The sequence below is a fragment of the Neofelis nebulosa genome, chromosome 1 (genome assembly GCF_028018385.1).
Source record: "Neofelis nebulosa isolate mNeoNeb1 chromosome 1, mNeoNeb1.pri, whole genome shotgun sequence".
Lineage (NCBI taxonomy): Eukaryota > Metazoa > Chordata > Mammalia > Carnivora > Felidae > Neofelis > Neofelis nebulosa.
In genome coordinates this window covers 80,961,718-80,988,823 of record NC_080782.1, presented here as the reverse complement: position 1 = coordinate 80,988,823, position 27,106 = coordinate 80,961,718, and the positions used below count along the sequence as shown (strand labels likewise).

General features: G+C 35.8%; 1 long non-coding RNA gene across 2 annotated transcripts in view; it reads left to right on the top strand.

The window, feature by feature from the left end:
• LOC131509988 (uncharacterized) overlaps nucleotides 1–27,106 on the top strand; it is a 152,592-nt gene that overhangs the window by 74,028 nt on the left and 51,458 nt on the right. The window lies entirely within an intron of this gene.

Below are 27,106 nucleotides of genomic sequence, written 5' to 3'. Positions count from 1 at the left end.
GATAAATCTGGCTTGATTGGAGTCAGAGATTTAGTGAGAGGAATATGGCTGGAAACTAAGTTGGAGTAAATTTCCATAGGATTTATATGCCTTGATAAGAAATTTAGACTTTTGTTTTAAAGATACTGAGGAACTGAGAAGTTTATTTGAACATAGGGATAATATTGTCCAGAATACCTTAGACTGGGTGGCTTTTAAACAAGAGAAATTTATTTCTCACAGTTCTAGAGGCTGGAAGTCCAAGATCAGGGTGCTGGCAGAGTTGGTGTCTGGTGAGAACCCACTTTCTGGTTCATGGTTGGCAATCTTCCCACTCTATCCTCAGGTGGTGGCAGGGGCAAGGGAATTGTCTGAGCCTGCATTATAGGGGCACCAATCCCATTTATGAGGTCTCCACCCTACTGACCTAATCACTGCAAAGGCCCTACCTCCAAATACCATCATATTGAGGATTAGGTTTTAACATATGAATTTTGGGAGGGGGACATAATCAGTCTGTAGAAGATTTGTTCAATGCAAGATATTTTTGATATTTAATTAAACCTCAGGGGTAAAGTGTATTAGAGACAGATTTCATGAAGAAAATTAGGGCTTTTTACATATCTCAAGTGAGAAGTACTGAATGTGAGTGTGGGTAAATGGAGTAAATGGATAAGATAGAAGAAACATGAATCACACTACCTTTGTAGATTTTGGAGTGAAGTGATTGGAATCAGACTATTTATTTATTTATTTGTTTGTTTGTTCATTCATTCATTCATTCATGAGAGAGAGAGAGAGAGAGAGCGAGCATGCACACAAGGGAGAGTCAGAGGGAGAGGGAGAGAATCCTAACCAGGCTCCATGCCCAGCATGGGGCCACAGTGGGATTGGATCCCATGACTCTGGGATCAAGACGTGAGCCAAAATCAAGAGTTTAAGAGTTGGACCCTCAACTGACTGAGCCACTCAGGTGCCATAGAATCAGACATTATTTAGAAAGAAGCAGCTCATTTAAAAATAATCCTCTGCTTTTTGGGTGGAACATTTTCTACTTAGCTTCATGGTGAAAAGATGTATAAAAACACTCCAGTCTCACTATAAGGAAAATGATTTTAACAATACTAACAAATTGAAGTTTCTGTTAAACCACAGACTATTTTCTTTATCTTCTACATTATTTTTGAAATGACTTTGTGATCTAGAAAGAAGGAAGGATTCACATTAAGTTATTTCATTTCATTTAGTAGCATAGCTAAGATTGCATTTTTTATTTAGTCCTCTTTCCTGAATGAAAATAAAAATTGAGGTAATTACTGGGTGAAGTGTGGGTATACGCTGGCTGATATACATCATATTACACTTGGAAAGCAAATGATCAAATAGAAAATAGACTGCTTATGGATGAATTATAAAAATAGGTAGAATTCTATATTTTTGCAGCAATAATTTTATTAAGCTACTTGATATTTTTTTTAAATTTTTTTTAACGTTTATTTATTTTTGAGACAGAGACAGAGCATGAACGGGAGAGGGTCAGAGAGAGAGGGAGACAGAGTCTGAAACAGGCTCCAGGCTCTGAGCAGTCAGCACAGAGCCTGACGCGGGGCTCGAATCCATGGACCGCGAGATGATGACCTGAGCCGTAGTCGGACGCTTAATGACTGAGCCGCCCAGGCGCCCCTAAGCTACTTGATATTAATGGAGATTACTAAACTATTCTAAGATAAAACATTTCTTTAGGGAAAAAAGACAAACATACCAACATAGCTTTTGGATAATACAACCTTTCTCTAACAGTTTCCTTTTAATTGGAGGCAAACCTAGTAAAGATTGATTAGCTCTGGGAATGTTTGATATTGATGCTTTACTTCAGGGTTACACATCATGTATTTTGTGGAATATGTATGAATAATAATTGATGACCTAGAAAGAAAAATGGATTTTAATTTATATTTTTCTTTTACGTATACTTTTGCTAATAATCCTATAGGGCTTATCATATTCTTTTCATGTATTAATTTACTGCCAATCTCATGGCTGTGATGATGTACTCATTTTCTCTCAGCATTTTCAAGCTAAGCAAATTCCAAGGTCATTCGAAATAAGGCTCAGTGAATTTGGGATCATTGGGGCATAGTTTTAATACTTTTTGATTAGTATGAGTGATCTGCTATAAAAGGATACTATGAGATATGAATTGGAAGGATAGAAGATCAAAATCAAGGGGGATCAATAATGTGGCTTTATAATGGTCCAGGCAAGAGACAGCAATGACCTAATTTTCTTCCAGGGTGGACCATAGTTAGTCATAATCCTAGGTGTGGAAATGTGCTTCCTAATATTGTCTGTCTTTTGAAAGTACATCTTACCTTTGCCAGAAAAATTATTGCATAATGAATCTGTAAACAAAAATAGAAAAACAAAGCCACAAAAATAAGCAAACTACAGAGTTCTTTGTTGTAGATTTTAGGTTAACCCCCTTCTAACCTCTGTTAAGTTTAAATTGTATAAAGAAATTCTATATGCATGGGTTTAAAAGTAGGAAAACATAGCTTGGTTGCATTTTTATCCATTTTAAACTAGCTTAATTTAAAAAATGACACTAGCACCCACATGTATGTAAACTATGTCAGAACATGACTTGTATATACTTTCAGTATTTTTCTAGTATGTATGATTTATGTAATGACTATTTTATTTTAATGAAAGAATGATCTTAATCACATAACAGTATTCAGATTTCACCTTAAATTTTGTTTATCCCCCTTGGATCTCCTCTGTGGAATGCTTCCTTTACAGCAGGCTCCTATCAACCTTTCCTTCCATGTGTTCAGCCTACTTTGCTCAGGTGACTTAGGCATATGTGTATCTGCCAGCTAAATAATATAATTACACAGAGCTAGTGTTTTATTATTCTCCTATGTTTGCAAATTGGAAGTTTCTTGCATATCTAAAGACCACGGTGGGGGAGAGTTATTTTAAGACTGCCTATGTCCTTGTTCCCTCTTGCCATTGGATTTGGGTATAGGTCAATGAAGTAAATGAATGAGGAAAAAAATACACAATATCATGTGAAACTCTCTTCTCCTTCCTACACTCTGTGGAAATATTTTGATACTGAAATAGAATAATTCAAATTCCCTTGATACATATTATTCATTACCATTATTTTATGATTAGCAATTATAAAAGAAACGATATTGATTATTTTATGCTAGAATAATTAAAAATGTTAAAATACCTGCTCAAGTCTGCAATCTGAATTTGAAAGTTAAAATAAGGAAGAAATTTAAAAAAATCATTAATTGATTTTTTTACTCTTTTGTTTCTGTATTTAAAGACTTTTAGTTTCTTTCTTTCTTTCTTTCTTTCTTTCTTTCTTTCTTTCTTTCTTTCTTTCTAAGATTTAAATTTTAATTCCAGTATAGTTAACAAACAGTGTTATATTAGTTTCAGGTGTATAATATAGTGAAATCCCCAATACCTATTTCACCCATCCACTCCACCTACCTCCCCTTTGGTAACCATCAGTTTGTTCTCTATAGTTAAGAGTTTGTTTCTTGATTTGTCTCTCTTTTTTTCCCCTTTGTTTGTTTTGTTTTCTAACTTCCACATGTGAATGAAATCATATGGCATTTGTCTTCCTCTAACTAATTTACCTTGGTTAGCATTGTACTCTAGCTCCATCCATGTTGTTGCAATTGGCAGGATTTCATTCTTTTTATGACTGAATAATATACCATTGTATATTTTTTGTATATATACACAAATACCATGTCTTCTTTATCTATCCATCTATCAATGGACATTTGAGCTGCTTCCATAATTTGGCTACTGTAAATAATGCTGCAATAAAAATAAGGGTGTATATATCCTTTTGAATTAGGATTTGTGTATTCTTTGGAGTATATACTCAGTAGTGGGAATACTGGATCATAGTGTTGTTTTATTTTTAAGTTTTTGAACAACCTCCATACTGCACCAGTTTGCATTCTCACCAACAAAGCATGAGGGCTCATTATTCTCCACATCTTTGCCAATATTTGTTGTTTCTTTTTTTAATTTTTTATTTATTTTTTATTTTAGCCATTCTGACAGATGTGAGGTGATATCTGACTGTAGTTTTGATTTGCAATTCCCTGATGATCAGTGATGTTGAGCATTTTTACATGTGTCTGCTAGCCATCTGAATGTCTTCTTTGGAAAAATGTCTAGGCATGTCTTCTGCCCATTTTGTAATTGGATTATTAGTTTTTTCGGGTATTTTTTTTTTTTTTAATTTTTTTTCAACGTTTTTTATTTATTTTTGGGACAGAGAGAGACAGAGCATGAACGGGGGAGGGGCAGAGAGAGAGGGAGACACAGAATCGGAAACAGGCTGCAGGCTCCAAGCCATCAGCCCAGAGCCCGACGCGGGGCTCGAACTCACGGACCGCGAGGTCGTGACCTGGCTGAAGTCGGACGCTTAACCGACTGCGCCACCCAGGCGACCCAGTTTTTTTGGGTATTGAGTTGTATAAATTCTTTGTATATTTTGGATACTAACCCTTTATCAGATATTTTATTTGTAAATATCTTCTCCCATTCTGTAGATTTTTTTTTTTTTTAGTTTTGTTGGTTGTTTCCTTCACTTTTCAGAAGCTTTTTATTTTGATGTAATCTGATGGTTTATTTTTGCTTTTGTTTCCCTTACCTCAGGAGACCTATGAAATTGAATCAGTAATCAAAAAACTCTGAACAAACAAAATTCTAAGGCTAGATGGCTTCACAGGTGAATTCTACCAAACATTATTTTTTTTCAGTTTATTTATTTATTCATTTTAATAGTGAGAGAGAGAGAGGAAGAGAGCACAGGAGGGGCAGAGAGAGAGGGAGAGAGAGAATCCCAAGCAGGCTCTATACTATCAGCTCAGAGCCAGGTGCAGGGCTTGAATCCACGAACTATAAGATCATGACCCCAGCTGAAACCAAGAGTCAGACACTTAACCAACTTAGCCACCCAGGTGCCCATCTACCAAACATTCAAAGAAGATTTAAGACCTATTCTTCTCAAATTATTCCAAAAAAAATAGAAGAAGAAGGAAAACTTCCAAATTCATTTTATGAGGCCTATATTACCCTGATACCAAAACCAGATAAAGACAATATGAAAAGAGAGAACACAGGCCAATGTCTCTGGTAAACATAGATGCCAAAATCTGCAACAAAATATTAGCAAACTGAATCCAACAATACATAAAAAAATCATTCACCACAAAGATGTGGGATTTATTAACAGTGATGTAGGCGTGGTTCAGTATTCACAAATCAATCAACATAATACATAACATCAATAAGAGAAAGGACATAAATCATATGATCATTTCAGTAGATGCAGAAAAAGCATTCGACAAAGTAAGACATCCATTTATGATAAAAACCCTCAACAAAGTAGGTTTAGAAGAAATATACCTCAACATAATAAAGGCCATATATGAAAAACCCACAGATAACATCATACTCAATGGTGAAATATTCAGAGCTTCTGCGTAACATCAGGAACAAGACAAGAATGTCCACTCTTACCACTTTTATTCAACATAGTACTTAAACTCCTAGTCAGAGCAATCACACAAGGTAAAGGAATTAAAAGGCACATAAATTGGTAAGGAAGAAACAAAACTTTCACTATTTTCAGATAACATGATACTCTACAAGAAAACCCTAAAGACTCTACCCAAAAACTACTAAAACTGAGAAGTGAATTCAGTAAGTTTACAGTATACAAAACCAATATACAGAAACCTGTTGCATCTCTACACTAATAATGAAGCTACAGAAAGTGAAATTAAGAAAGCAATACTGTTTACAATTGCACCAGAAAGAATAAGTTATCTAGGAATAGGGACACCTGGGTGGCTCAGTCTGTTGAGCATCTGACTCTTGATCTTGACTCAGGTCACAATCTCACAGTCTGAGGAGTCAAGCCCTTGTCAGGCTCTGCACTGACAACGTGGAGACTGCTGAGATTCTGTCTCTTCCTCTTTCTGCCCCTCCCCAAACTTAAAATAAATAAATAAACTTAAAAGAAAAATCTCTTAAAATATCTAGGAATGAACTTAACCAAGGAGGTGACAGATCTGTATTCTGTAAACTATAAAACATTGACAAAAGAAATTGAAGATGACAGAAATGAAAAGATATTGCACGCTCATGGATTAGTAAAAGAACAAATATTGTTACAATGTCCAAACTACCCCAAACAATTTATGGACTTAATGCAATCCCTATCAAAATAGCACCAGCATTTTCCACAGAATTAGAACAAATAATCCTAAAATTTGTTTGGAACCACAAAAGACCCCAAATAGCTAAAACAATCTTGAAAAAGAAAAACAAATCTGGAGGTGTCAAAATTCAAGATTTCAAGTTATACTACAAAGCTTTAGTAATCAAAGCAGTATGGCACAAAAATAGACACATAGATCAATAGAATAAGATAGAAACCCATGATTATATGGTCAATTAACCTTTGACAAAAGAGGTAGGAATATGCAATGGGAAGAAGATATTCTCTTCAACAAATGGTTTTGGGAAACTGGACAGCTACATGCAAAAGAATGAAACTGGACCACTTTCTTGCACCACACACACACACACACACACACACACACACACAAAACCCCAAATGGGTTAAAGACTTAAATGTGAGACCTGAAACCATAAAAATCCTAGAAGATAGTATAGGCAGTGATTTCTCTGACATTTGCAATAGCAACATTAAAGACTTTTTTTAAGACAAGCTTTTGTAAAAGGTGGGATAATTTAAGTTTTTAAATAGTTTCCCATATTGGAATTTTATTTTTAAAATTTCTTTAATGCTTATTTATTTTTGAGACAGAGAGGAAGAGTGAGAGTGAGTACGAGCAGGGGAGGGATGGAGAGAGGGGACATGGAATCTGAAGCAGGCTCCAGGCTCTGAGCTGTCAGTACAGAGCCCAATGTGGGGCTCAAACTCATGAACCGTGAGCTCATGACCTGAGCCAGTTGGACGCTTAACCGACTGAGCCACCCAGGCGCCCCTGGGATTTTATTTTTATTTTATTTTTATTTTTTTTTTATTTAAAAAAAATTTTTTTTCAACGTTTTTTATTTATTTTTGGACAGAGAGAGACAGAGCATGAATGGGGGAGGGGCAGAGAGAGAGGGAGACACAGAATCGGAAGCAGGCTCCAGGCTCTGAGCTGTCAGCGCAGAGCCCTATGCGGGGCTCCAACCCACAGACCATAATACCATGACCTGAGCTGAAATCAGACGCCCAACTGACTGAGCCACCCAGGTGCCCCCAATTCCAGGCTTCTTATAATCTTATTTCTATAAAAGAAGCAAGTGTAATCTATTAAAAACTTAGATCAGCTCATGGCATGCCCATATTTAAAATACTTCAATGATTTCCCATTATGTTTAGAATAAAAATTCAAAATTCCTTGTTATTTTAGTTTGTAGATAATGCAGTAAAGAAATTGGTTTAATAGGAGATGAGAAGATAATGTATTACTGAATGCATAATTCAACAAATAAATTTTGAGTGTTTATTATTTGTCAAGCACTTATAGATACTCGAGTTAACAAAAAAGCATAAAAATACCTGCCTGCATACAGCTTACTTTCTGGTAGTGCAAGACAGGCAATCAACATAATTGCATATAGCAAAATGAAAGTGATAAATGCTATAGAAAAAATGATAAAAAAGGTAGAGTGAAGGAATAGGGCGTGTATGGCAATTTTAAAAAGTTTATTTAGGATAGACCTCATTAAGAGCTGTCATTTAGCAAATATTTGAGAGATGAGAATTAATCATGCTGTTGTTTGGTGAAGGAGCTTTCCAGGCAGAGGAAATAGAGCACAAACAGTCCAAGGTGAAAACAGAGCTGCCTAATGTGGGGAGAGGAGGAGGTTTTTGAGCAAAGGAGTGACATTATCTGACTTAAGTTTTAACTGGTCTGTATCTTCTGTAAGACAGAGGGGAGCAATGGTAGTGAAAGAGGGTACCTTGAAATTAGGAGGTAGGAGTGGAGGTGGTAAGAAGTAGTTTAATTCTGGATTTGTCTTAAAGGTAGAAAAAAAATAGGATTTTCTAACAAATTGGATATAGGAGTTTCGGTGGGGAGGTGAGTGCCACAGAGAGAGGGGGTAGCCTCAAGGATACCAAAGTTTTTCCAATGGATGGATGGAGTTTCACATTTACAAGTGAAGATCAGATACTTGTATTTGTCAAATCAGGGATGTCTACTAGATAACAAGTGAAAATGTTAAGGAGGTAGTTAGGTATATTGATCTGGAATACAAACATAACTCTAGGCTTGAAGTATAAATTTTGGAGTCACAAGACTGAAGAAGTAAACCATGAAGTGAGTATGGATAGAAAAAAAAACAGATCTAAGAACTGCATTGTGTCGTACTGCAGTCTTAAGAAGAACAAAATCCATGTATGTGAAAGGAGGTGACAAGATCCCATTCACAACTGTTTATTTACATATTGCTTGATTAACACTCCCACTGAAGTGAGAGAGAGGCCTCTTGTCTATCTAGAATATTTTTGGCACAGAATAATTGCTCAGTAAATATTTGTTAAATAAATAAGAGCCAAATAAATGAGAATGTTATGGATTTATGAAAACAATTTTGATAATGTTTTTCATGCAGAATTGAAAACTGAGTCCATAAGGTACCTATTTGAGATCTATATTGAGAAGCATAGACCTTCTTTATTGGCATAAGGTTACTTATGGTTGCTTAGGTATTAAGTCTTGGTCTTAGTATTTGACCTATTTCCCTTCCACCAGATAATATAGATTGACTTTTTTTCCATATAGTTATGCTGAAAGCAAAAATAAAACTCTTAATCACCTGTCATCTAAAAAGGTGACTCACATACATATACTCTTCAGACTGGACAAAGATAGAGTCCAAGTTATAACCCTGTGACCTAGCCTACTCATTCTTTCTCTCTTGTCTCTGTAGTATTATCATCATGGAATAGGTATTTAACTCAATAAAAGGAAATGAGAGGGGTGACTGGTGGCTCATTTGGTTGAGCTATTGATTCTTGATTTTGGCTCAAGTCATGATTCCAGGATTGTGGGTCCAGGGGTCCACATTGAGCTCTGTGCTGAGCATGGAGACTGCTTGAGATTCTCCTCCTCCTCCTCTCTCTCTCTCTCCCCCTCCCTCTGCCCTCTCCCCTGCTCATAGTCTTTCTCCAAAATGAAATTTAAAAAATAAAAAAATAAAAAATAAAAGGATGCCCTGTGTGACTCAGTTGGTTGAGTGACTTCAGCTCAGGTCATGATCTCACAGCTTGTGAGTTTGAGCCCTGCACCATGATCTCTGCTGTCAACGCAGAGCCCTCTTCAGATCCTCTGCCCCTCTCTCTCTGCCTCTCTTCCTGTCATGCTGTCTCTCTTTCAACAATGAATAAACATTTATTAAAAAAATAAATAAAAGGAGATTAGAGACTGATTCCTGGTTGGTGAGGTCATATACAGATTTAGTTTTTGAACTGTTGATTCCAACCAGTTTCTTTTTGAGGGCCATTTTAATGATTTCCACAGAATTGAGTGATGCCTCCCACCCCCCACCCCCTCCATGGCCCTCATAGTCATTGACAAGGGAGTCACAAGAAGTAAAGTATATAGAATTCTTGACTAAAGTAACGGTGAATGCCTGGATTTGACAGTACCATCACGATTCTGTCAGTTTCATAGTGGACTTGGGAGATAACAAAAATTTTCTGCTGAAGGCCCTTCCTGATTAGTTCCTGTAAGTGTTTGGAACAAGTTTCCCTGTTTATGGAAGCTTATTTATTCAGATGGTAGGCCAACCTGTGTATTTAGACTGGCAATGCCATGCTGGTGTGTGTGTGTGTGTGTGTGTGTGTGTGTGTGCTTTGCAAATACGTATCTGTGTGACATGTAGGACACAGGTCTGTGAGTTCAGGCTTGGATCAAGGAAGATATTTTTATCTTCTCTGTTTGGATTTTTTCTACAATTGGTGTTTTTCTAAATACCATTTACTAGGACTATAACTCATTTCTTAATAATTAGGTGGTTGGTAAAGATTAGAGAGACCTACCCAGTGAAAAATTTTCTTTCATTAGAAAAGCAATATATGTTCATTTAAATGTTTCAAATACTACACCAAGTGTAGAAATTTGAAACTATTGTCTATCACTCTTAACAGCTTGGATACTATCCTTCTAGACTTTGTTTATTTATATATAAATGCTTTTAAGCATATACTTAAGAAATAAATGCAATGTTACTATGGATATCATTTGCTTCTTATGTTTTTTCATTTCAGAAAAGTTGAAGGCAGTCTTCTATGCATACATATGTGAATTAGACATATTCTTTTTAATAGCTATCTAATATTCCATTATACAAATACTTATTTACTAAGTCCCACATCTTAAGTAATAAGGTTAATTCTGTTATTTTAAAATCACAAATAATATTTTAGTAAACATCTGTGTATTTACACACATGTACAATTATATTTGAATAATGAATTCCTAAGTTAGAATGTTTGGTGTGTTGGTGGGAGAATACAAAGTACAGAAAATGAGATTTAATTGAAATTTATTGGGGAAATAAATATCTTGCTGAGGCACTCACTGAGTATAATATGCAATGGATATTTTTGCCTGCCTTTTCCTCATTTTTTGTTATCTTCTAAGACAAAACCTTAGGGAGTTTACTTTCCAGAGCTCTACTTTCATAGTAATAGCTGGCTTGAAATATACTCATGTTCTTTTTTTGCCTAGAAAATAGTGAATGATACATTGACTCATCTGGTCATAGATTGAAGATCACATGTTTATGCTCTCTAATGTATTTCAGGCATCACCTGTCTTATTTATTGTATTTCCACCATGTGTCTAGCAAAGTGTAGGTGGTCACTAAATACAGTAAAACCTTGGATTGTGAGTAACTTGTTGTGCAATTTTTCTGCAAGACAAGCAAACGTTTCTAATAAATTTTAACTTGATAAACAAGTGATGTCTTGCAATGTGAGTAGTACATGATGCCGAGTATCACATGATCACAACTGAGCCAATGGTTCTTCTCTCTCGCTGTGGGATTGTGGGTGGTTGTCTCCTATGCTCAGATGCTTGGTCTCGGGCTACAGTGTTTGGCAGAAATCAGTAATTTTTCAGAATGTTGGAAGACACACACACTTGGCACTAGGGTATTGTTTGTCACTTCAAAGCACCTATGGACAGTATTTTGCTTTTCCATAAAAGAGTAAGCTTAGGAATGCTTTGCTTCATTCTAGGTCAGGCTGCCGGCAGATACAAACCCTTTTCTCTGCTGCTTTATGGCCAGTTAAGTACAGTATATGACAAGAGTTTATTAATACTGTACTGTAGTCAACATCTGTTAGTGATAGTGAAAGTCATCCTACACAGTAACCCTCCTCTCTTATCTCCCTCACAACAGCCACGAAGGTTTTCAAGGTAAGTGCAGGTTAATTTGTTTATTTTCTTTATATTTTGTATTTTCCTTGTTATTTTGTATTATATTACAGTATTGTAGTCATTTTTATATGAATATTTTTGGGTTGTACGAATCATCTGAGTTTCCATTATTTCTTATGGGGAAAAATTGGCTTTGATATACAGGTGCTTTGGATGACAAGCGTGTTTCCAGAATGAATTATGCTGGCAAACCAAGACTTTACTGTATCTGTTTCTTAATTGAAAGATATAACAAAACTGGAAAATTTCTATATGTTGTACCTAAATATTTTGTGCACAGTGAAGTAAGAGTTCTAGAGGCAAGAGAAGTCTAAGTTTTTCCTAGGCTAGGATGTGGAGCAACAAGAAAATTTAATAAATATCTAAGGACTTAATTAACAATACATACTATTTGTACACATCATTGCTTAGTGATTCTTCCTCTTTAGTTGACTTGCTTCCAGCTTGAATTTTCAAACCAGTTAAGATTAATTTTAATGTCTGTGGTCCCATTATGGTGATCTGTGCTCCAAGGCTGCTTATCTTGACCGTAAGAGCAGTGCCTATTGAGTTACATATGGATGGACCGAGTAGAGCTTATGAACTCCAATTGCTACAATGATTTTGTCTCTTGTGTCACTGTTCAATGCGGATAGCTATGGTTATCAGCCATGACAGCAGGAGCCAAAGCTCTTTTTTGCACCACTTACTTTAGATATTTCTACCAAAAATTGACAAATAAAAATGTGGTTCAGGCATCATCACTTTCCTTTCTAGATGATGGCAACAAGCAACCTTCTTACCCTCCAGAGGTTGGAGAAGTTAGTATCCCCTTATTTGTTTTTCTTTTATTTCTTCCCATTCAGGCACCCATGATAGTGTAAACATTCTTTTCTATTCCTTTAACTTGTGGTAAAGCTGTCAGTAGTGGTTATCATTGATAGCAATGAATTGTAAGCTTTTTAAGCATATATGTTGAGTACACATAGCATTGCAGCACCTTTTTAAAAACAGAAGTAGGCTATTTGTTGCTTTATATCTCTTCATGGCTATGGAGAAATTATGTCTGGAGGCCATTTTAGAAATTTGCTTCAAACTACACATGATCATTTCCATATACAGTAAAACCTTGGTTTGCAAGCATAATTCGTTCCAGAAACATGCTTTTCATCCAAAGCACTTGTACATCAAAGCAAATTTCAAGAACCATTGGCTCAGTTGTGATCATGTGATGTCTGGTATCACATACTACTCATATTGCAGGACATCACTCATTTATCAAATTAAAATTTATTAGAAATCTTTGTTCATCTTGCAGGAGACTCACAGAAGAAGTTATTTGCAGTCTAAGGTTTTACTGTAATTTTTAACCATTTCATAAAATTTTGGAATTGTAATTTCAAATATAGTGATATAGTTTTTATCATCCCCACCTACACCATTGAACAGTACAAAGTTCAGTAATTCTACTGGTTCCTTGGTATAAAAATTGTAGGCTTCTAAATTTTGAATTTTTATTCACACTTTGACCATTAGTGTCTAGTAGAAAAAATGGAAAGAAGTTTACATGCAGATGTAAAATAATGTAGCAGTCAAGCATAAAATCTTACCAGGTGATTGAATTACTTGTTTCCTTGGTCCTGTAAACCAGAGGCTAGCTTCAACCCACAAGCTTTAGCCCTGTGTCACTAAAATCTGTTTAAAACCTTTCCACAAACCTAGAGTCTCTTCACCTGTTAAGAAGTAGATTGTATATTTATACCCTTTAAGGTTTCAGGAAATGATTTAAACTGCTCTTGAAAATGATTCAGCGAGAAAGAAAATTTCCATACCAATTCTGGCATTAGATTTCTTACAGACTTTAGTTTATAGAATAGAATCACAGATATGATTAAACAATTTCGAATGTTTTCAGACTCACAACCCATTGGGTAGCTTTCAGAGCCAGTGATCACATTGTCAGATATGCTAGAATCAAGGGAGAAATTTTGAAGCCATTCAACATTTTCTAGAGTTTGGGATGCCCATTAATTTATCCATTAATAAACATTTATTGAGCACCTATAATGTGTCAAGCATTATTATAGAGGCTTGGGATACATAAGTGAACAAAAATAGACAAAAGCTCTTCCCTTCATAAAGTGTTTAAACTTTATTTACCTCTATTTGTATAAAATACGTACATAATAAAATATATTGGAAGTTGCTAACTACTTTGTGAAGAAAGAGAAAGCAGAGCAAGGTAAAAGGGAGTGGAAATGCTGAGATGGCAGAAGTTTGTGGTGGATATATAGGGCATCGCAAGTTGAAATAGTATGATCAAGACCAGGCTTATTAAGAAGGTGACATCTGAACAAAGGCTTGAAGGAAGTGAAAGAAGTAGCTGTAAAGATATTAGGGGCAAAGCATTCTAACCATTTATACAGTTCATGCAATGGCACTGAGGTGGGAGTTCTGGCATATCCAAGAAGCCAATGTCACTGTAGTATAGAGAGAGTAAGAGAGGAAGGTGCTAAAATCATGTTCGGGTTCACCAGATCAATGGGCCACTGCAGAGACTTTGGCTTTACTGTGAGTAAGATGGGGAATGATGGCAGAGTTTTGAGCAAAGGAGTGATGTGAATGGCATGTCCCTGGAGCTGCTGTTCTGAGTGTAGACAATGGGGGTTAGAATGGCAGTAATTAAGAACTGGAAGGAGAAAGGGAGAACTGTTAATGGCTTGATTCAGGGTAGTAACAGTGACAGTGTGGGAAGTAGTTGAATTCTAGATATATTTTGAAAGTAGCATCTACTGAATTTCTTGAAAGATAAGATAAGGGGCATGAGATAAAGAGAGAGATGGTTCCAAAGTTTTCTTGCCATATAACCTAGAAGTTTGGAGATTCCGTTATAGCAGTGCTTTCAACAATACCCACATTATGGAAAGAGTCCGAGTGTCCATCAACTGATGAATGGGTAAAGAAGATGTGATATATATATCTATATCTATATATGTATATATATACACATATATATATCTATGACCCGGCAATGGCGCTTCTGGGTCGACGCCCCCAAAGAATTGATTTTTTTTTTTCAACGTTTTTTATTTATTTCTGGGACAGAGAGAGACAGAGCATGAATGGGGGAGGGGCAGAGAGAGAGTGGGAGACACAGAATCGGAAACAGGCTCCAGGCTCCGAGCCATCAGCCCAGAGCCTGACGCGGGGCTCGAACTCACGGACCGTGAGATCGTGACCTGGCTGAAGTATATATATATACACATATATAGATATATCTATCTATCTATCTATCTATATCTATATCTATATGTATGTGTATATATATACATATATAGATATAGATATAGATATAGATATAGATAGATAGATAGATATAGATAGATATGTATAGATATATATATAATGGAATACTACTCAGCAATGAGAAAGACTGAAATCCTGACATTTGCAACAACGTGTTTGGAACTGGAGGGTATTATGCTAAGTGAAATAAGTCAGCCAGAGAAAGGCAGGTATCATATGTTTTCACTCATATGTGGAACTTGAGAAACTTAACGGAAGACTGTGGAGGAAGGGAAGGGAAAATAATGGTTTCAAATAGAGAGGGAAGAAAACCGTAAGAGACTCTTAAATACAGAGAACAAAGTGAGGGTTCTTGGCGGGGGGGCAGAGGAGAGGGGAGAATGGGTGATAGACATTGAGGAGGGCATGAGTTGGGATGAGCACTGGATGTTGTATGTAAGCGAGGAATCACATGAATCTACCCCTGAAACTAAGAGCACACTGTATACACTGTATGTTAGGTAACTTGACAATAAATTATATTACACAATAAAAATGGAAAAAGTAATAATAAAAAATAAAAAAATAAAATAGTATAGTGGGTAAGAGCACCAGCCGTGGGAAGAGAAAGATAAACCACAAAACACGGTTTCAATATAGGGCCTACTTCATAGTATCATCATTTTATTAACATTTTATTTTTTAAATGAGTTATAGATGGATGACCTGGGTAGAGCTTGTGGGCTTCAGTTGCTACAGTAATTCTATTTCTTACTTTTTAAAACATATTATTAACATTTGGTATCACATTGTATAATTTGTTTCAGCATTTTAATAAGAGCCATCCAGGCAGGTCTCACCATGGCCTAATTGAAGTTACCAATATGATGTCACTGGAAGTGGAGATGAGAAGACATGTGTATAGTAGCCTCTTGTGAGACAGTATGAGCCAGCTTGAGCCTACTGTGTCTGAACTATGTAAATTAGAGCTAATTTTTACAATATTAACAATTCTAGGACTTCCTGAGACTTAGGGCAGGTTATTTTGTTTCATGGGCATTAAACCATATGTCTAAATATGTGCTTCGAACAAAGACAGTAATTCAGCTATTACATTTTGTATGACTGGGATTTTTTAAAGCTAAATGTGGTCTTGATAGGAAATTTACTGTGGGATAATCCAAGAGACAGAACCATTTCCTTTTCATTTTTTTGTGTGAATATTTGGAATAAACTGACATTTTACTTTAAGTTGGATACTTACTGACTGCTAACAATTACTGATGACTCTGTTTTTTTCTTCTAAGATATTTTGGTCTAAACTAATGACATGTGGATTCTGTATATTCTCTTTAATTTTAATTCATTGAAATATTTATTTAGCAGCGCTTAGGGTAGCTCTGTCGGTTGAATGGCTGACTTCAGCTTAGGTAATGATCTCAGGGTTTGTAGTTTTGAGCCCCAAGTAGTGCCTGCTGTGGTCAGCACTGAGCCCACTTTGGATCCTCTGTCCCCCTCTCTCTCTGTCCCTCCTGTGCTCATGCTCTCTCAAAAATAAACATTAAAAAAATAAAAATAAGTGAACTACTTATTCAGAAAGCTCATTTTAGAGTCCAATTAATAGTGTCTTGTGGTAAAGTCTGATTGCTTGACTTAAAAAAAATGTTGATATATTTAACTTAACAGAAGGTAAGTTCAGTAATTTGGATGCTTTTCACCAATTATGCTGTGTCAAATCCTATCTTGAATATTAAGTATTTAGTCCACGTATTGCTGCAATATACCCTGGTCCTTTAATCCTTTACAGAAAAATTGGGTGAAATGAATGTCTTACAAATCTGGCCACTCCTGGGGATATTAATTATATTTCACAATGAAGTCAAGCTCAGATATACATTTCCAAATTGCCCTTTTCATGGAAAGTGATTACTCAATATTGGTAATCATTTGAAATGCTATAGTTCATTAGATTTGTTATATTATGAAAACTGAGAAAAGAAAGTAAGAAAATTGATTTTTTTCCATGTTTCATTAGACAGAACACATTTCTATCATTGAACTTTAAACCTTATTCTTAAATAACAAAACTATTTTTACTAGTTTTAAATTTTTTTAATTGAAGGTGAACTTGACATATAGTTAGATGCACAGATATTAAGTGTATAGTTCATTAAGCTTTGCAAATTGTAAGAACTTAAATAATCACCACCCAACCACAGACTAGCACTGTCCAATAGAACTTCATGTGATGGTGGTAGTTTTCTGTATCAGTATTGCTAATGTAGTAGCCACTACCCACAGGTAAGATTTGAACATTTGAGATATAGCTAGTATGACTGAGGAGCTGAAATTTAAATTTAATTTGTTTTTAAATAATTTAAATTTAATTCATATGAACATACGTACTAGTGGCTACAGTATAGGACAGTACAGCCCTACATAGTTCTTCTCAACTGGGGCTCTAGGAGAGAATTATATCCTAATGCTGACGGCATTTACTATTTCTAATGAATTAACTTACCTGTTGTACATCGAGGATGGTACTAACTGTATCTCATTATTAGGATAATTAGGAAAATAGTCACTCAGATCATTTTTGGTAAGGCTTAATTCTTTCACAGCACTCAGTTGAGAAAGACTGTCCTGGAAAGTTTCACCACTTCTCTTTCAAGTCTATGTGACACCCTTAATAAAAATTTAAAAAAGTAAAAAAAAAAAATACTACCCCCCTAATGACAACCAAAATTCTTTTATTTATTTCCATTAATTACTTTTGTCTATTCATAGACTTCATATAAATTGAAATATACAATGCATTTTCTTTTGTGACTGTCTTCTGTCATTCAAAATAATGTTGTATGTATAAATAGTACATTCCTTTATATTGCTACATATCATGTAATATATCAGTTATGTCAACTTATCAAAATTTATTTACCCATTCTCCAGATGTTTCCATTTCATTTTTGTCAAATTAATTGCCATATAATTTTTCATAACATCTTATTATTCTTCTAAAATCTGTAGTATCTGTAATGATGTTTTTGTTTCACTTTTGACATTGATAATATACTTAATTGGTCTTGCTAGGACTTTATCAACTTTATTAGAGAAACAACTTTGATGTTCTTGATTTTCTCTTTTTATATCTTATTTATTTCCTCTTTTATTTTTGTTATGTTTTACTTTTGCTTAAATTTAACTAAATCTAGTTTTTCTCCTACCCTTTCATTTACTATATAAATTCTTAGCTATGCTTGAAATACCAGTTTCTTGCATTTTTTAATTGATTCTTCAGACATTCATCAAACACCTTGCCATTCCATGGAGGGTACTAGAATAAGCAGCATTGAACAAGATAGACATAGTACTTGCCCTTTTGCATTCACAATCTTGTGGAACAGGTGGATATTGGAAAAGAAATAGCAAGGATGGTAAGTAGCATGATGGAGAACTGTAGAAAAATCTGAGAGTTTGCAACAGGGGACTAACATAGATTGGGGGCTTGGGAAAAGCATTCTGAGGTAATGCAGCTTAAACTCAGACTTAAGTATGACTAGGAGTTACTTAGATGAAGGAGGAGGAGACAGGAGAACACTCCAGGCAGGAGGAAGAGATGTGCAAGACCCTGGAATGAGAAGGAGCATGGAGGAGGAGTTTAGGAAGGCCAACATGGATAGGATGTGGAAACGAGATGGTGTGCAGCTTGGGATGAAGCTTTAGAAAGAGATGGGGCAAGATCACATGATCTTACAGAAATGTGGATAATTTTAGATTTATCTTAACTGAAGTTAATGGGAAATCACTGAAAACTTTTAAGCTGAGGAAGGACATCTGTTTTGCATTTTGCAAATATCATTCTGGTTACTGTCGATAAGTGTGGAATATAGACAGGCAAATATTTATGAATAAAGGCTAAATGGGAAGCACTTGCAGGTGAGACATGATGTGATATGGATCAGAGTATGTTCAAAATTCCTTCCTGGCATTCCAACTTTGCCCTAATAACTAGTTCCTGTTAAAATGAAACACAAAGTGATATAATACCGTGATTTTTATAAAAGTTTTCCTTTGAGTTGACACTTCTTTTGAGCTAGATATACTAGGCAGTCTATTTCTTTCATCTTATAAATGTTGAATATAAAGTGCTCATATAATGAGAATAGCCCTTATATTCTGTATTGTGACAAGTTAGACTGGGGTGACTGCAGAATGTAGGTCACCTATAAAATCCAGCTTCCTAAGAAGACTTATGAAATACAAAGTAGAAAAAAATTCCATTCTGTGTTGACTGACAGTCTCTAATTGAATAATTTTTCTGACAGCTTCACTTTTACAGGGAATTTTTGAATATTTAAAGTTGAAAAGGAAAGTTTGTCAGTGTCTCAAATCTTTAATAAAAGTAGCTTTTTCAAATAAATTTTGAATATGAATTTAAGCATTAATCTAATTTTTAAACCACCAAAATTCAGTATTTATATTAGCACAAAATTCAGTTTTCCACACAAGTACCTTAGGTGTCTGTTTCTTTCTTTTTTTTTCTTTCTTTCTTTCTAAAGTTTTTTCTTTGAGAGAGGGAGAGAGAGTATGAGCCTGGGAGGGGGAGAGAGAGAGGGAGACACAGAATCCAAAGCAGGCTCCAGGCTCTGAGCTGTCAGCAAAGAGCACACTGCGGGGCCTGAACTCACTAACAGTCAGATCATGACCTGAGCTGAAGTGGGATGCTCAACCTACTGAGCCACACAGGGGCCCCTATATGCATATATTCTTAATGTAGGTAGTATTATCTTATATTTTTTATTCTATTTCTTTTAAAACTGAGTCCTCCTTTTGAGACTGTTCATGTTTCCTTATACATCTAATGTAGCTTCTAACTGCTGCATACAATTCCATAGTGTATGTGAAGAACTCAGAAGGATTTCTTAAACTTAAAAACCAGGAATGATAACATTATCTGAAATTAAATATTTTGTTCAGTGAGGGACTCCTTGGACAACTTAGCTGGCTGGAAATAGACATTTGAAAAATGCAAGAATAACAAGGGTTTAATATCTAAAAGATATGAATTACTCTTGCAAATCAACTAGAAAAATACACCCTAGGAAAAAGGTAAAAACAGATTAACACAAAATTTAAAAAGAAAACTTAGAAAATTAAGAGGCCTGTGACAAGCTGGTCAAAATAATGAGCAATACAAGAAATGCTCATTGAAGCAACATTGAACTGTGACTTTAAATCACCAGACTAGCAAACTTTAGAAAAATGGGCACTAGCAACTGAGACAAGAAGGCATAAGAACCCTATTGCACTCCTGGTGTTAGTGGAGAGCGATGTAGCGTGACTTCTTCAAAGGATGTGTAAGTGCAAATTTACCATTCTACTTCTGAGTATATATCTCAGGGGAATTGAGGGTGCATCCATGGGGATTTTCTTTGTAGAAATGGTCATGGAAGTGAGATGGAAGCAGCCTGGATGTCTGTTGTCTGGTCATGGATATAAGACTACATGCCCATTACTGGGACATGTGGAGCATATGGATGTTCAAATGCCAGCCATCATAAAGAAATTCTGTGAAATTTAAAATAGTTTATAATTTTCTGATTTTTTTAATTTTAATTTTTTTTTTTAATTTTTGAGAGAGAGAGAGAGAGAGCAAGTGGGGAAGAGAGGCATAGGGAGAGAGTGAGTGGGGTGGGGGGGAATCCCAAGCAGGCTCCATGTTCAGCACCAAGCCTGATGGGGGTTCAATCCCTGGAATCATGACCTGAGCAAAAATCAAGAGTTGGATGCTCAACGGACTGAGCCACCCAGGCACCCCATGTAGTGTTCTTATTTTATTTTTTATTTATTTTATTTTTTTCAATATATGAAGTTTATTGTCAAATTGGTTTCCATACAACACCCAGTGCTCATCCCAAAAGGTGCCCTCCTCAATACCCATCACCCACCCTCCCCTCCCTCCCACCCCCCATCAACCCTCAGCTTGTTCTCAGTTTTTAACAGTCTCTTATGTTTTGGCTGTCTCCCACTCTAACCTCTTTTTTTTTTTTTCCTTCCCCTCCCCCATGGGTTTCTGTCATGTTTCTCAGGATCCACATAAGAGTGAAACCATATGGTATCTTTCTCTGTATGGCTTATTTCACTTAGCATCACACTCTCCAGTTCCACATTGCTACAAAAGGCCATATTTCATTCTTTCTCATTGCCACGTAGTATTCCATTGTGTATATAAACCACAATTTCTTTATCCATTCATCAGTTGATGGACATTTAGGCTCTTTCCATAATTTGGCTATTGTTGAGAGTGCTGCTATAAACTTTGGGGTACAAGTGACCCTATGCATCAATACTCCTGTATCCGTTGGGTAAATTCCTAGCAGTGCTATTGCTAGATCATAGGGTAGGTCTATTTTTAATTTTCTGAGGAAACTCCACAGTGTTTTCCAGAGCGGCTGCACCAATTTGCATTCCCACCAACAGTGCAAGAGGGTTCCCGTTTCTCCACATCCTCTCCAGCATCTATAGTCTCCTGATTTGTTCATTTTGGCCACTCTGACTGGCGTGAGGTGATATCTGAGTGTGCTTTTGATTTGTATTTCCCTGATAAGGAGCGAGGTTGAACATCTTTTCATGTGCCTGTTGGCCATCCAGATGTCTTCTTTAGAGAAGTGTCTATTCATGTTTTCTGCCCATTTTTTCACTGGGTTATTTGTTTTTCGGGTGTGGAGTTTGGTGAGCTCTTTATAGATTTTGGATACTAGCCCTTTGTCCGATATGTCATTTACAAATATCTTTTCCCATTCCGTTGGTTGCCTTTTAGTTTTGTTGGTTGTTTCCTTTGCTGTGCAGAAGCTTTTTATCTTCATAAGGTCCCAGTAATTCATTTTTGCTTTTAATTACCTTGCCTTTGGGGATGTGTCGAGTAAGAAGTGTTCTTATTTTAAATGTGAAGTCACTTAAAGTGCTTATAGGCCACTGAAGACCATGGGGGTGCTATATGTGAGATTTAAACAAAACAACAAAAACAAAAACCAAGCTCATAGGTACAGAGAACAAACTGGTGGCTGACAGAGTCGGGAGGGTTGGAGGTGGGTGAAATGCATAAAAGAGATCAACAAGTATAAATTCTAGTTATAAAATAAATAAGTCATGAGGATATAATGCACAGCATGTGGCTATAGTTAATAATACTATACTATATTGTATATTTGAAAGTTGCTAAGAGGGTAGATCTTAAAACTCCTTATCACATGCAAAAAAATTTTTTTGTAAATATGTATCTTGATGGATGTTAACTAGACTTATTGTGGTGATCATTTCTCAATATGTATAGATATCAAATCACTATGTTGTACCTCTGAAAATACTAGAATGTCATATGTTAATTATACCTCAGTTGAAAAAAAAGAAAATGAAAGTGCACTTTACCAAATTTTTAATATCTTAGGCTAGAGAGGTTAAGGACTCCTGTGATCTGCCCCTTATCTTCCAATACTTACTAAATAAAAAAAAAATAGATGCAGAATACTTAATAAAGTCTAGTAATGTTAAAAGGATTACCACTATAGGGGCATCTGGGTGACTCAGTCACTTCAGCCTCCGACTTCAGCTCAGGTCATGATCTTATAGTCCGTGGGTTTGAGTCCTGCGTCAGGCTCTGTGCTGATGGCTCAGAGCCTGGACCCTGCTTCAGATTCTGTGTCTACCTCTCTCTCTGCTCCCCCCCCCCCCACTCCCTCTCCCTCTCTCTCTCTCAAAAATAAATAAATAAACATTAAACATTTTTTTAAGGATTACAACTACAAATGCTGTCTCCTGCGCACCTCTCTCTTTTTTAATGTTTATTTATTTTTGAGAGACATAGAGGGCACGAGTTGGCGAGGAGCAGAGAGAGAAAGGGAGACACAGAATCTGAAGCAGGCTCCAGGCTCCAACCTGTCAGCATAGAGCCGGAAGCGGGGCTTGAACCCACGAGGTGCAAGATCATGACCTGAACAGACGTCCAATGTTCAACTGACTGAGCCACCCAGGCCCCCACCCCTGCGTGTCTTTTTATCATTAAAACATCTCTCCCTGTTGGTACCACTTTCAACTCTTAGCTATTTTAAAATATTTACCACCATATTTTAAAATTATGTACTTATACTGTTCTCAGTTGATTAATTTGAGACATTTCAACTTGAATATGCGTTCAGTTTTCTGTTTTGAGGGTTTTGCTATATTGCAACCCCCATACTCCCCATATTTCACTCCCTGCCCCCCATCCTCCCGCCTCCTTGCCCTGCCATCCACATGGTGCCTGGTGCCTCTTAATACATTGCCTCTCTGTTTCAATAGGTAAAGAAAAGGCTGGTTCCTCTGGATGGTCAGTGGTGGTGGTTAGTTATTTACTTAGAGATATGGGGGTAATGGTGGGGGCCTCAATATTTAATTGTTCCATATTAGACTTTCCACCAGTCTTCCTGTTTTCATTCACCCCTCCCCAACTTATTTAATTCTGTCATCTCTGAGTGTTGAACTATGAGCATCATCATGAATCTATGGGGCAAACTGTCTTCCAATTATTATTTTTGGAAATTTCTGAATTATAACAGCCACCAGTTTGCTAAATGCATTACTAGTCTGTCTACTTTCTTTTTATATTGTGTTTTGTGTTTGAAGACATCTTCTAGTTTTCTTTTTTTTTTTTTTTTTTTAAATTTTTTTTTTTAACGTTTATTTATTTTTGAGACAGAGAGAGACAGAGCATGAACGGGGGGAGGGTCAGAGAGAGGGAGACACAGAATCTGAAACAGGCTCCAGGCTCTGAGCTGTCAGCACAGAGCCCGACGTGGGGCTCGAACTCACAGACCGTGAGATCATGACCTTTGCCGAAGTCGGCCGCCCAACCGACTGAGCCACCCAGGCGCCCCTCTTCTAGTTTTCTTAAATATTGTGTTTTTATTTTTTCCTACTTGTGGGTTTTGGGAGATTATCTATCTATCTATCTATCTATCTATCTATCTATCTATCTATCTATCATCTCTATACAGGATAGAACAGTTTATGTAGAAATTAAACATAATGTTTTTCAAGCATTAAGCTATAAGACTATAGAACTTTTTTTGGTCATAGCAATTTTCTAGCACTAGCATTCCTTAGAGAGCACTCTGTGTAAATGCTGTCATAGGACATTATTATTTCACACATACTTCCTTAGTTCCCCTTCACAACATCTCTGTGTATTATATGCTGTTACTTCCCCAGTTTAACAGTTGAAGAAGTAGAGACTTTTAAAAAACATTTATTAATTTATTTTGAGAGAGAAAGAACAGTGTGAGTGGGGGAGGGGCAGAGAGAGAGGGAGAAAGAGAATTCAAAACAGGTTCCATGCTGCCAGTGCAGAGCCCCATGTGGGGCTCAAACCCTTGAAGGCATAAAATCATGACCTGAGCCAAAACCAAGTTGGACACTTAATCAATTGAGCCACCCAGGCACCCCTAGAAATGGAGACTTAAAAAGAGGCTTTATCATTTGCCTCAGATCACAAAGCCTCTAAGGGGCAGCACTAGCATTTGAACTTCTAGCTCCATAGCCCAGCCTTAGTCTCATGTGCTAGCAAGAGCAAGGATTATTGGTGACTTCTTCTTGCAAAACCAGGACTGCTGGGTGGATTCAATGAGATACCAGATGTAAATTATATAGCTCTCAAAAAAGTTAATATTCTTGTTATTGAACGTGGTATTTTCTTTTATTTTTTTTAAAACATGCATTTTTTGTTTTCTTAAATAGATAACTTTGTTTGAAGAGATGTTTTTATGCTCATTTTCTAGACTTTATAAAACTAAACCCAGTGCTTTTTAGCTGAAGATAGAATTTCAACCTTAATAATTACTTTTATAATAAGTGAATATTTGGAGATTGTCTTTTTATATATATAAGGTGTTTCTATTAATATGGGTTATTACCTAGATATTGTTAATATGCTTAAAAATATCAGTTTTATAAATTTTTTTACATAGCCTGTATTTATTGGTTATTATTAGAGGGTAAAACAGGTTTGAGGATCATTGTGAAAATTCTGAGATAAATTAGATTTTACAAAACTTTCTTCGTAATTCTAAAGCATTAATGAAAGTAATATTTTTTATAATTTGAAGTAAGTAAATAATAAAGTACACTTGACTGGTCTCTTAAGTTTTGGAGGTGGGGTAATCATTACCTCACAAAAGTGCCCGATTGTGACTTATTATTAAAACAGACATCTAGATCCAGATTACATGCTGAATCTCTCATTTAATTTCTAGGGAGATTAAAAGTATAGAGTGAGGAATATAGTTGATTAATATTGTAATAATATTACAGTAATGTATAGAATTGTTAAATCAATATGTTGTATACCTGAAACTAATATAACATTGTATATTAATTATACTTCATTAAAAATATTCAGTCTTTCACCACAGCATTCTTTGTCCTTCAAAATGTGGTTCAGTGTGCCTTTTAAATTATATTTTTACATTTCCCCTACTTGCTACTATTATCTTGGCTCAATGCTCTACAAACATGTCTTTCTTTCTGGCTCTCCTCATGTTGATCCTTCTGTCTGTTGAAATCATGTGCTTCTTCTCAGGTATTTCTCAAATTTCATCTTCTCAATGAAAACTTTCTTTTTTTTTAAATTTTTTTTTTAACGTTTATTTATTTTTGAGACAGAGAGAGACAGAGCATGAACAGGGGAGGGGCAGAGAGAGAGGGAGACACAGAATCGGAAGCAGGCTCCAGGCTCTGAGCCATCAGCCCAGAGCCTGACGCGGGGCTCGAACTCACGGATTCACAGATTGTGAGATTGTGACCTGAGCTGAAGTCGGACGCTTAACCGACTGAGCCACCCAGGCGCCCCCTCAATGAAAACTTTCTTAACTTTTTCACCTGTTATTTTGAGTTGTAACAATTAAGGTTGAGCTTATATAATAATTTTTGTGTCAGCGTTCCAATATTATTCTGCTGTATATTATAGCGGTATTATTCTGTGATTCATGATCTATTTCTTCCTCCCATCTCCCACTCTACAAGTATTCTCACACTCTGTGCTCCCAGACTCTTGAAGCAGGAGGTGAAAATAATAAATGAATCATATTGGTCTTTGTATAATAATAATAGTAACTTTGTGTAACAACAACAGTAACAACAATAATGAAACCTGAAACTGTTGAGTATTTGCTAGAGGTAGATGCCATAGTATATGTTGCAATATCATATTTTTTTAGTCTATGCAAGTTACAATGGCATAGGCAATATTTTTACCCAATCTTATAGATGAGGAAACTCAGACATAGAGAAGTGACTTGTCCCAAGACCACATAGCTAGTGAGTGATGGGGCCAGCATTTGACTCTAAGCATTAGGATTCCAGAGCACATATTCTGAATCACTATACAGTAATCTTTACAGCTCTGTTGGCAAGGGTAGAAACCCAGTAATTTTTTTAAGTTGAATTTAAATTTGAAAGAAGTATACTTTTATATATCAAAATTTGATGCAATATGGTTAGTCTATTTCACACATGTGCTTTCTTCAGAAACATGCATTGTAAAGGGTATTCATGGTATATTACTTTTTATGGACTATTAGTTTTATAAGAATGCACATAAGCACTCTATGTAGTTTAGAAGATGAGATAATATGGTTTGAAAAAAAAGGGATTGAAATAACTTGACTCTCATACCACTTGAAAAAATGATTTTGTAAATCTAAGTTAATAACTTTTCCCAGTGTAAAGCATTATTCTTAGAAATTATCAATGATGCATAGTCTTATTGTTTATTACTGGCCATTGTGTTTTCTTATCTTTTGCCAAATAATACAAGCTTATTTTCTTGCCTATTTACTCCAGGCCAAGGAGGGCATATAGGTTTTATCTCAAGGATCACCTGTGTTTGTTCAATTAATAAGAGCTACCTGGAACACTGAAGTTAAAAAAAGAATCTGACTCTTTGCCCAGGTCTTTATATGATCAGTTAGAAATATCTGATATAAACATAGGGCTGGTACAAATAGCACTGTGCCTGCCACACACTTGCCATTCCCACTGTAGGCTGGTCTTTTAGTGCTCTGTAGACCTATGTTGGAGTGTAAATGAATTTTGATATTAAGTAAAACATAACTGAATAAGGAAATTCTTGGAATACAAAGAGTGATTTGTTTTAAGCTAGGTATTTTTGAAGAGGTCACTCTTGATATTACTTCATAATGTATGTATAGATTTTTAGCATTATCTCTGCTAACATCTTTGTCATCATGATATTACAACCTATAAATACCTATTATATATCTTGGCACTATGTTCTTATCTTTTTATTA